Source organism: Belonocnema kinseyi, chromosome 8 (assembly GCF_010883055.1).
Source record: "Belonocnema kinseyi isolate 2016_QV_RU_SX_M_011 chromosome 8, B_treatae_v1, whole genome shotgun sequence".
In the NCBI taxonomy this organism is placed as follows: Eukaryota; Metazoa; Arthropoda; class Insecta; order Hymenoptera; family Cynipidae; genus Belonocnema; species Belonocnema kinseyi.
This window is the reverse complement of record NC_046664.1, coordinates 95893344-95903144: the sequence shown is the minus strand read 5'-3', so window position 1 is coordinate 95903144 and position 9801 is coordinate 95893344. Positions and strand designations below refer to the sequence as shown.

At 33.2% G+C, this 9801-nt stretch overlaps 1 protein-coding gene across 4 annotated transcripts in view; it reads left to right on the top strand.

Moving 5' to 3' along the window:
- The first annotated feature begins 4398 nt into the window (after positions 1 to 4398).
- The window catches only part of LOC117178002 (interferon-induced protein with tetratricopeptide repeats 2-like), a 23310-nt gene continuing 17907 nt past the window's right edge, over positions 4399 to 9801 (top strand). The window contains exons 1-2 of one of the 4 annotated variants that reach the window (XM_033369171.1): positions 4399 to 4633; positions 6223 to 6333. The gene's annotated coding sequence lies outside the window, so the exon portion shown is untranslated. The other 3 variants (XM_033369169.1, XM_033369170.1, XM_033369172.1) reach the window with 3 other exon arrangements.

Below are 9801 nucleotides of genomic sequence, written 5' to 3'. Positions count from 1 at the left end.
TATACATTGTATTTTGCAGGTTAGTTTGCTGTAAGCTGACGGTTCTTGCACACATTTAAAATTTCACCTTAAAAACAATATTTACATTGTATAAGAGCAGACAAAATTATTTATTTCACTTACAGACAAATATTTTCTTTGCTTGCGCGACACAGGACATCAACACCGTATAAAAGTAAAAAAAACACTACGACTGACTAAACGACTTTTCTGTAAAAACTTGACAGTTTCTGAAATACTCAATTCAGGGTTGGCTATTTTATCTCTTATTTTTACATTTTATTAGAAAAATGAAACTCATCATAATTGTCAATTTTAGCTATAAAAACTTGGTTTATTTCAATTACTAAGGATCCTCTAGGAGTCTAGGGAAGGATGCGACAGTGTTCCCCCTCCACGGACCTGTGAAAACTGGACATGAAGTGACGTCAGACTCCCTGAGCACGATCGTACTTTCAACGTCAGACTGAATGCAAGGTGTCATACACACACATATTTACACACTGAACCGACGGACAGCTGCCTCCCACTACCCCCACCTAACCTGACCGGAAGTCTCTAGTAAACTTAGATCGACCAATCCGTATTAGGCACATGGTTTGTCGCATCCTGCCCTAGAGGATCCTTGCGGACTAAAAAGTTGTTAAAAAACAACTTTGTATTTTACGTTTTTTCTTTCTTCATTTTTTACATTCTCATCATTTATGATTGAGAAAGCATAGAATTGTCCTAAATTTGACAACACAGTTTTTTAACGGATCTCTACGTTTTGAGACCTCCTGAATCCGAAATTCAAGTTTTTACGATGAGCATTTTAAAAATTTCTGGGACTATTTTTTTATATTTAAAATTTTTATGTACGGCTATTCATAGTGCTCTCGAAAAAGATCTACAAATTCGTTAACATTCACTTCTGGATAGGCGCGTAGTTTTTGTTTAATTCGTGAAAAAAACATTGAAAATAAAAAAATTAAAATAAAAAATTTGTGGAAAAACGACAAAAGTTACGAAGAAAGAAGATTTAACAATTTTCGATACTTGTTTGAAAAACGTGTAAATAGATTTTGAGAAGGAAAAGTATAGGTAATATGATAAATCAATAATGGAAGTAATATAACTTGCTTGAAAAGCTTACAGTTTTTCGAAACATATAAACATGAACAATATTATAATTTCATTAAAAGTTATTATGAGGTGACTTAGTTTAGAAATTGGTAAATTACGCATTTATAAATATGCATACAAGTTAATCAGCACGGATAATTGCAAATAATGTGATATTATAATGAAGCGCCCTACCGATAGATATCTCAAGAGTATATGCTAAAGATTCTCAAGGCACTGAAAAGCTCTGAGAAATTCTCCGCAGGCACTCACGTAGATATATTTAAAGGTTCGTTTAAATATTTTAAAGGCTTTAAAATGTCCTTCCCGAAATAGAAAAATCGGCGTGTAACTTCCACCACAGCCCAGCTTTTGACACCTCATGGCTTAGAACAAAAAAAAATTTGCCACCTGCATCAAAACAAACGAACAGAACCTCTCTAGCTTACGTCAATTTGACTAACTTTTTCACTCGCAAAGTTTTCCATGTATAGGAAGAGGACAACTGCGCACCTACGCACGAAAATTTAAGATCTTCCTGTAATGTGCATACCATTTACGGTAATGTTTCTATTGTCAAGTGGGAAAACGGAGTTAGGTCTCCTTATTATTCCGTCGCGCATACTCAAAAGCTGAAATATTCCTGATTTAAGGGCATGTGACACAGCTAAATACCTATATTACCGACCTCACTTTTTCTGTTCACTGAATGTTTTTTTGAACCTAAGAACTTTTTTTGTAAATAAAATATCGAGATGAAACTTTGGAAAATGTATTAGAGTACAATAAAGTACGTTTAGGTACTGCATTTTGGTAGGAACTTCACTGAAAATTATTTCATCTTTTTTCTGAACCTCGACATTTTTTGAAAGTTCGAACTTTTTTTATACATAAAATATCGATCTCAAAGTTTGAAAAATGCAAGAGCTGAAAGAAAACTACGTTTGAGTACAAAGCTTAATAATAAAAGATGTAAAAAAATTTCAACTATCAATTCCATCGACATCAGTCGGTAACGTTGTACACGAAAATACGAACCCTCTAGAGCCTCGTCTAGTGGCCACCAGAGTTCGTATTTTCATGTACAACGTTACCGGCTGATGCCAATGGAATTCGAACGTTCAAAAAATGTCGAGGTTCAAAAAAGATAAAATAATTTTCAGTGAAGTTCCTACCAAAATTCAGTACCTAAACGTACTTTATTATACTCTAATATCATTTTCCAAAGTTTCAGTTCGATATTTTATTTACAAAAAAAGTTCTTAGGTTCAAAAAAACATTCAGTGAACTGAAAAAGTGAGGTAGGTAATATAGGTATTTAGCTGTGTCACATGCCCTTAAGGCCATGTGATGAGAGGGTCACGTGGCCAAACCTGGTCTTCGATTTTTCTTTCGCAACTTACGTCTAAACGGTGCGCACAAAAATGGCGAAATCCATGACACACTCAAAACGTACCAGCGGTCAATGATAATTCGGTATTGAGCTTTTGAAAATGGACTCAGAATATTTCCCCGCTGATCGATCAACGTTACTTGATCGTACTGCCAAGCAAGTGTACTGTCGATAAAGCTGCTGCTCTTGGAGGGAATTTTAAATTAGAATAAAAATGCGATTTTTGTTCTTTATATTGTAATTGTTTCTTGACATGTCTTACTTGGCTTCATAATAGGAAAACTGTTAAAAGTGATAGAAGGATGCCGCCGTGAACTCGCTGATAATAATTGATAAAAATTTTTCAAGTTAAAAAATGTATTATTTATTGATTTATTTACATAGATTGTTGTGTTGTAACGCGCAAAAAATATATGCAAATAGCGCATTACGTAGAATCGTATGAATAAGGTAAGTATTATACAGCCTATTCTCGATTTACAGAACAATAATATTATTCGCATAAATTTCTTATTGAAACTAACAATATCTGCAGATTTTTGGAGAAATTTAAAAACGTTCGTCGTTTCAATGTCGAGATATATAATAGAAATTATTGCACACAGCAGACGTAGAATTTAGTAACAAATTTTTGCAGGAAAAATTTGCATCAAATAAGCAACTAACTACACTACTGGCGCTTCCAGCTTAGAGACACTATATGTGAAACTTGGAAATCTGAAACTTACACTAATCTAAAATTGGAGCGCATACGGCTTCGGATTGAGATAAAAAATTCAATTTTTAGTTTAAAAAAAAGTATAAAAACACCTCCCATGATATTTCAAGACATTTAGACTCGAGTGAGAATAGAAAATTTTTCACTCAAAAAAGTTATTCAGTTCGGAAAAAATGAAATTTTTTGTGATGGTGTCGCGGTGTAACAAACTGTTTATCACTTGTTTGGTTTTGAAAATAATTAAATGGGATTATTTGTAAATTAAATTACACACTGCCTGAAATAAATTATTTTTGCGAATAAAAACCAAACTGGTTACATCACAAAAACATCTTTAAAAAATGATAAAATTTAAAAAAATTTAAGTTTTAGGTCAGGATGAAACTGGTATTTTACTTCAAGTAAATTCAATTTTTTCATCTCAGTTATTTAAAAATACTTAAGAAGAGAAGTAGTACTTGTAAAATGTCCTAAAATTACAAAAATTGAAATAATACGCTTAATGGGGATCCAGTACAGTAATTCATAAATTTTATAAAAATTGATGATCATAAAAATATATCTCGTATTGCATTATTATATTGTATTATATTATTATAATAATCAAAATAATTCTTCATTATTATAATTAATGATTTTATTTTTAATCATTTATGATTAATTTTTATAATAGTTAAAATAATAAAAACTTTACTTTAGCAGACTTTATACAATTACTGCAAATGATTTATAATAAGTTCAGTAATAAAAACATACTACAAGCAAATTTGTATACTTTCTTCGTTATTTCCAAAATCAGCCGTGTGCATAGTACGGAATTATAATTCTACAAATATGTCGCAAAGTACTTACAATTTTTTAATAGCACACTTTTTCCGTTTTGATATTATTTATAAATATAAGGGACATGTTTCTGATTTTCAGTTTAGCTTTATACGATTATTTATAAGACTGTTTTCGAGTTTTTCTGCAATTCGCACATGCAGCGTTAAACACGGTTTAAACACCCACCTAACGTCCTTTTAAAAATGGAGGTCACTTTACGAATCTCTACGGTGCATTTGATTGGTTCACTTTTTTTTTTAATTGCGCGAGGCGAGACCGTAGCTTCTTGGATCATGGAGAGAAGGTTGGCCAAAACATTTTCAATTCAACGTGCAGCCGCGTGAATGACATGCATATACATATATACATGCGCATAAATATAATGTGTGTAAGTTGTATATAGCGTTTTCTTCTTGAAATAGTGAACTATTCTTCTTTTAAATAAGTCAAATAATATGTTTTAGGGGAAACCCCTATTTATTTGCAAAAGTGTTAGAATGTGTCAGTAGTGTATCAATCTTTGTCCATAATCTTTTATGCAATTGAAAGCAGGAAATCAGGAAATTAAATTCTGACGCAACAGTTTCAATAAGGTACAAAATGCGGTACTATTTATTCAACGTCTTGCTTGGATTCTATACCTATCGATAAGGTAAGTGTGCCAGTTATCGGAAGCTTAAGGCGAATTTCAGATTTCAAATGCTATATATTTAAAGCTTAATAAATGGGATTTATCGAATGAAGCGTACTATTGAAAAGGTAAATTATTTATTACTTGTAACATATCCTATTAGAATGGACATTATAAGAAGTTCGAAGTTATAAATACGAGAAAGCATGGGTTATCGGCACTTCGATGTGTGAGTGATCGGCAATAGCGTTTAGGAAAAAACATTTTTGGTGAGCACGAAGAACACAAAAGCTTACTATATTTGAAATACTGCCTATCTGCCGACAACCCATGCATTAACGAAGACTGGTACATTTACCTTATACATATTATAAAACTTAATTTATTTTATTGTTTTACAACTTTACCTCGTAGTGCTAGTTAAATTAAATTTGGTTAGAAAGCATAACGTCTTATGACATTTATAAGCTAATCTTCGTTTAGAAAAACTTAAGAAAACATTTGATGTGTTTTATTTTTATTGATTACCATTTTTATAAGAAGTGATTAATTTATAATATTTCTCGAAATTTTGTATATTTGAAAATTTAATTCTCTTACTTTGACAACAAAATTACGGAGTGGCTAATAAATCTACGCAAACATGAAACTATTTCATATAACGTTTGGTAAAACTTTAGAATAGCGGCTTCTCCTGTATGACCATTTAACATAAAAAAAACTTATTATTTGATGAATTATAAATGAAAAAAGTGGAGGAAGAGCAATTTCGAGGAATTTTTATTATATAATATTTAAAAAAACTGGCCGCAATGTTAGTTACGTATCTGCCTGTAACCCAGGGCTCACCAGAAGGCAGTCATTGACTGCATTGACTGCCAGTGGCAGCCAAGAGACTAGATCAAACTGGTCCTAATAAATCTTGTCGTTCGACTGGTTCCTAGCCCTTCACGGTCATTATAGAGTAGAGTTTACACTCTTCAAAATAAAGATGAACTGATTTTTACGGCCGTCGTTTTTCTTTATTCTTTCTGAATTTTAATTAAAAACTCTCCAAATTTTTCCACCTTTTTAAAGCTTTCATTTGCGGTTTAATTTGCAGACAAATTTAATTCACTTTGTATATTAAAAATGAAATTGGAATTGAAAATGAATTTTACGCTTATTAACTTAAATTAATTATTATCCCACTACAATTTAAAAGTGGATCAAAAGTGAAATTATTTAGAAAAAACTGCAACATACGAGAATCACTGTAAGAGAATATTTTTATAAATAATAATAAGTTGTTCAAACGCTTAATTTTGTTAACTTGAATCAATTATTAATCCACGATAACTTGAAAAGTGGAAAATTGTATGTATTGTTTTTTTTTTATTTTTTATTTATAATTGTATTGTATTGTGTGTATAATTGACCAAAAATGGAAAATTGTTTAATTTTTCGTTCATAAAATGTGCATATATCATATTTATACATTATTAGATTGGAAATAATCTAATTATGTATATTTCAATGATTTTCTTGGACATACTGATATTCTTTAAATAGGAATAGATATAAGTTGGTAGACAAAGGGATTATCTCCAAAAGGGACGTAGCGTCGTGGGCCTGGAGCATCTTCGAATCCAGCGAGGGATAGTGTCGCTGCACACTGGAAGGGTAAGAGTACGCAGGTGGCCGTGGAGGAAATGACGACTGCCCGCTCGCCTTACCTCTCCACTCGACTTCTCCTCACGTCCCTGACTGAGCGAGATTGCTGCACCGGGCTTTGCCAGCGGGGGGCCCCTTTGTCCTAATGAGGCATAAAATGCCATACATAAAAATGTTACAGTTTTGCAATCAGCAAATTAAAAATATCATATTCAGAATCTGTATTTTTTTTTTTTTTGATTCCAACGATATGTAACTTGCAATTAAAATATTTAAATTAGATTAAGTTATGGCAGCTTTTAGTTTGCTTTGACCCTGACTAGATAGTATTATGGAATTTTCCGTAGAATAGTTGAAAATGCATCAGCTTATTTGGTAAAAAATTCACCTGTTGACAATTTAATAGAATATACGGATTTTTACCCAACTGCCTAGAAGAATATTATACTTGAAACCAAGTACTTGAATTTTTAAACCAGAATGACGAATCCTTAACAAAACAGTACACAATATAAGTTATTTAGTATGCATATACACATATAGGCATACACAATAATTTTATAATATTAAAAATGATGGTCAATTCTTGGGCAATCGAACAGAACTAGGGGTTGAAAAAAAAGGATTTTGAAAAATAAGGGCCACATTAGTGTATTAAGCACAAGGGCAATTTATTAAAAGGAAATTAAACTTCACTTTCCAGGGAATAGAATTAAAATGAATATACTTATTATAGTTGATTATAATATGGAAAATATAAGAGCATTACTTCCACCGGATGAGTATTAAATTGTCAACAGGCGAATTTTCTACCAAATAAACTGATGCATTTTCAACTATTCTACGGAAAATTCCATAATGCTATCTGTTCAGGGTCAAAACAAACTAATATCTGCCATAACTTAGTCTAATTTCAATATTTTTATTGCAAGTTACATGTCTTTGGAATCGCAAAAAAACATAGATTCTGAATATGATATTTTTAATTTACTGATTGCAAAACTAACATTTTTATGTATGGCATTTTATGCCTGATTAGGACAAAGGGCCCCCCCGCTAGCAAAGGCCGGGGCAGCAATCTCGCTCAGTCAGGGACGTGAGGAGAAGTCGAGTGGAGAGGGTAAGACGAGCAGTTACACCGCGATGAAATCGAAAATGCCCCTTTTAAGAGTGGTGCGACGGTAATATAATGTTCCTTTTGTATTCGTCACGTGCCGGGCGGGCAGAGTTATTTCCAGTAGTTGGCCGTCGCTAATCCGACTCTCCCTTTTCAAATTTCTCTTCAAATTATTAACATTTTTTTTTTAATTAAGTGAATTTTCTCATTATACTTATTTATAATTATAACTTTTATGCTAATATACCATTTTCTAGTTGAATTCAAAAATGTTGTCTTTTTTTGGCGTATCTCATTCCATTTACGAGGAACGTCATATTAATTCCAATTTCAAGCATTAAAAAAAGTTACATATCTGAAATCATCGAAACCCGTAGATTCCGAATTATTATGTTTTAGGCTGTTAACTATGAAATTTAAAAAATCTACTTCTAAATTTTAAACCGAAAGCTTAACGAAGGACCCTTGAGTGTCGGCTACTGCAGCGATTCCCAAACTTCACGCGAGAGAATTAGAACCGGTTGAGAAAAATTAAAATGTGTTAAAATGTTAATAAATTAAGTTTTAATTAGTTGAATCAATTTCCTAATCTAATTTTAAGCAAATGAAAATAAAGTTGATGAAAATCTGTTAATATCTTCAATGCCAGTTGAAATTTCTTGTAATTTTGCATGTTCTTAAAGATATGCTTAATTATTCGAAATTTTAACCGATTTTCATCAACTTTTTTTCAATATTCTTAAAATTACATCAGGAAAATGATTCAGATAATTAGAATTGAATTGAGCCATATCTTTAGGATTTTAGTTATTAAAACAGCCTTAAATCTCATGACAATGAAAGGGTCCTCATAGCGGAGGGGCTGCCATGTGGCTGGGCCCGGGCTGGCTTCCCCCTCGGGGGCTGCCCGGCCCGGGGTGGCATTCCCCTGCCGGCAGCAGCCTCATCGGCCGGCGGCACTAGTTTGGGAATCGCTGGGCTACTCTATTGATATAGCCCCTCTGCTTGTTATTTATGATCGAATTCTTATTTCAATTTCAGCCTCCCTGCTTTTTATTTATGATCGTATTTCTATTTCCATTTCGGAAAAGACATTTTAAAGCCTTTAAAACATTTAAAAGAACTACTTGGACCTTTGAATATATCTACCTGAGTGCCTGCGGAGAAATTCTCTGAGCTTCTCTGACCCTAGAGAATTTTTAGAATATACTCAGAGATTCATTTCGGTAGGGGAGCACCATAATATAGTGATTTCAGTGAGGTATGCAAGATGCATTTCAGCTTCTTTTTTCGTAAAGAAAATCATAATGTGGCTTAAAAATGCGCTTCTCCCATCTTTTTCAGTTAGAATTCAGCAAATGATAACAAGTTTTCGATATTTTTTACATTAAAGGGTTATACGGGAGAAGCCGCTATCCTAAAGTTTCACACAGAAAGATAAATCAGAAAAACAGAAAAATAAAGATTCTAATTTCCTAACCTTTTTTATAACCTTTTAAAAATACATCTCGCGACTCCCTGTTGAAAATTCTTGTATAGAATCCTTAGGATCTTTGTATGAACTTGCACATGATCCTATGAGGTTCCTATGTGGGTTCTGACGTATGACTCCTTTATGGAAAAGTAACAAGGGTCTAATGTAGGTTCCTGTACAACAAGGTTCGCCACTTCAAGCAGGTGCTGACTGCCACGACAAGTGTATGACTGCCACCAAGTTTTTCTGTCATTTTTTTCTTCGTTTTCCAGGAATCAAGCGAAGGGTTACGGTCACGGTAAATTACGTCTCGCCGTCATTCACGCCGGGGGGTCTGAACTTTTGTACTCGAATTTACAGTACAATTCATTTCCAATTTCATGTTTAATTTACAAAGTGAATGAAATTTGTCTGCAAATTAAACCTCAAATGAAAGCTTTAAAAAGGTGGAAAAATTTGGAGAGTTTTTAATTAAAATTCAGAAAGAATAAAGAAAAACGACGGCCGCAAAAATCAGTTCATCTTTATTTTGAAGAGTGTAAACTCTACTCTATAATGACCGTGAAGGGCTAAGAACCAGTCGAACGACAAGATTTATTAGGACCTGTTTGACCTAGTCTCTTGGCTGCCACTGGCAGTCAATGCAGTCAATGACTGCCTTCTGGTGAGCCCTGCTGTACAGTTTCCTGGTGATCGTGAAATTACTGACATATAATCTTACCCAGGTACCCAGGTCACCCACATGCGCGGTGCGTATGTGACGTGTATGTGTAGTTCCAATTCATCGGAAGAGTAGGTAGAAATTTTATGATACCTATTATGTTCTTTAGCCTCGATGGCTACACATCTTTGCGCACTCTTGGTTTATGTTTTCTGTGCGGAACCT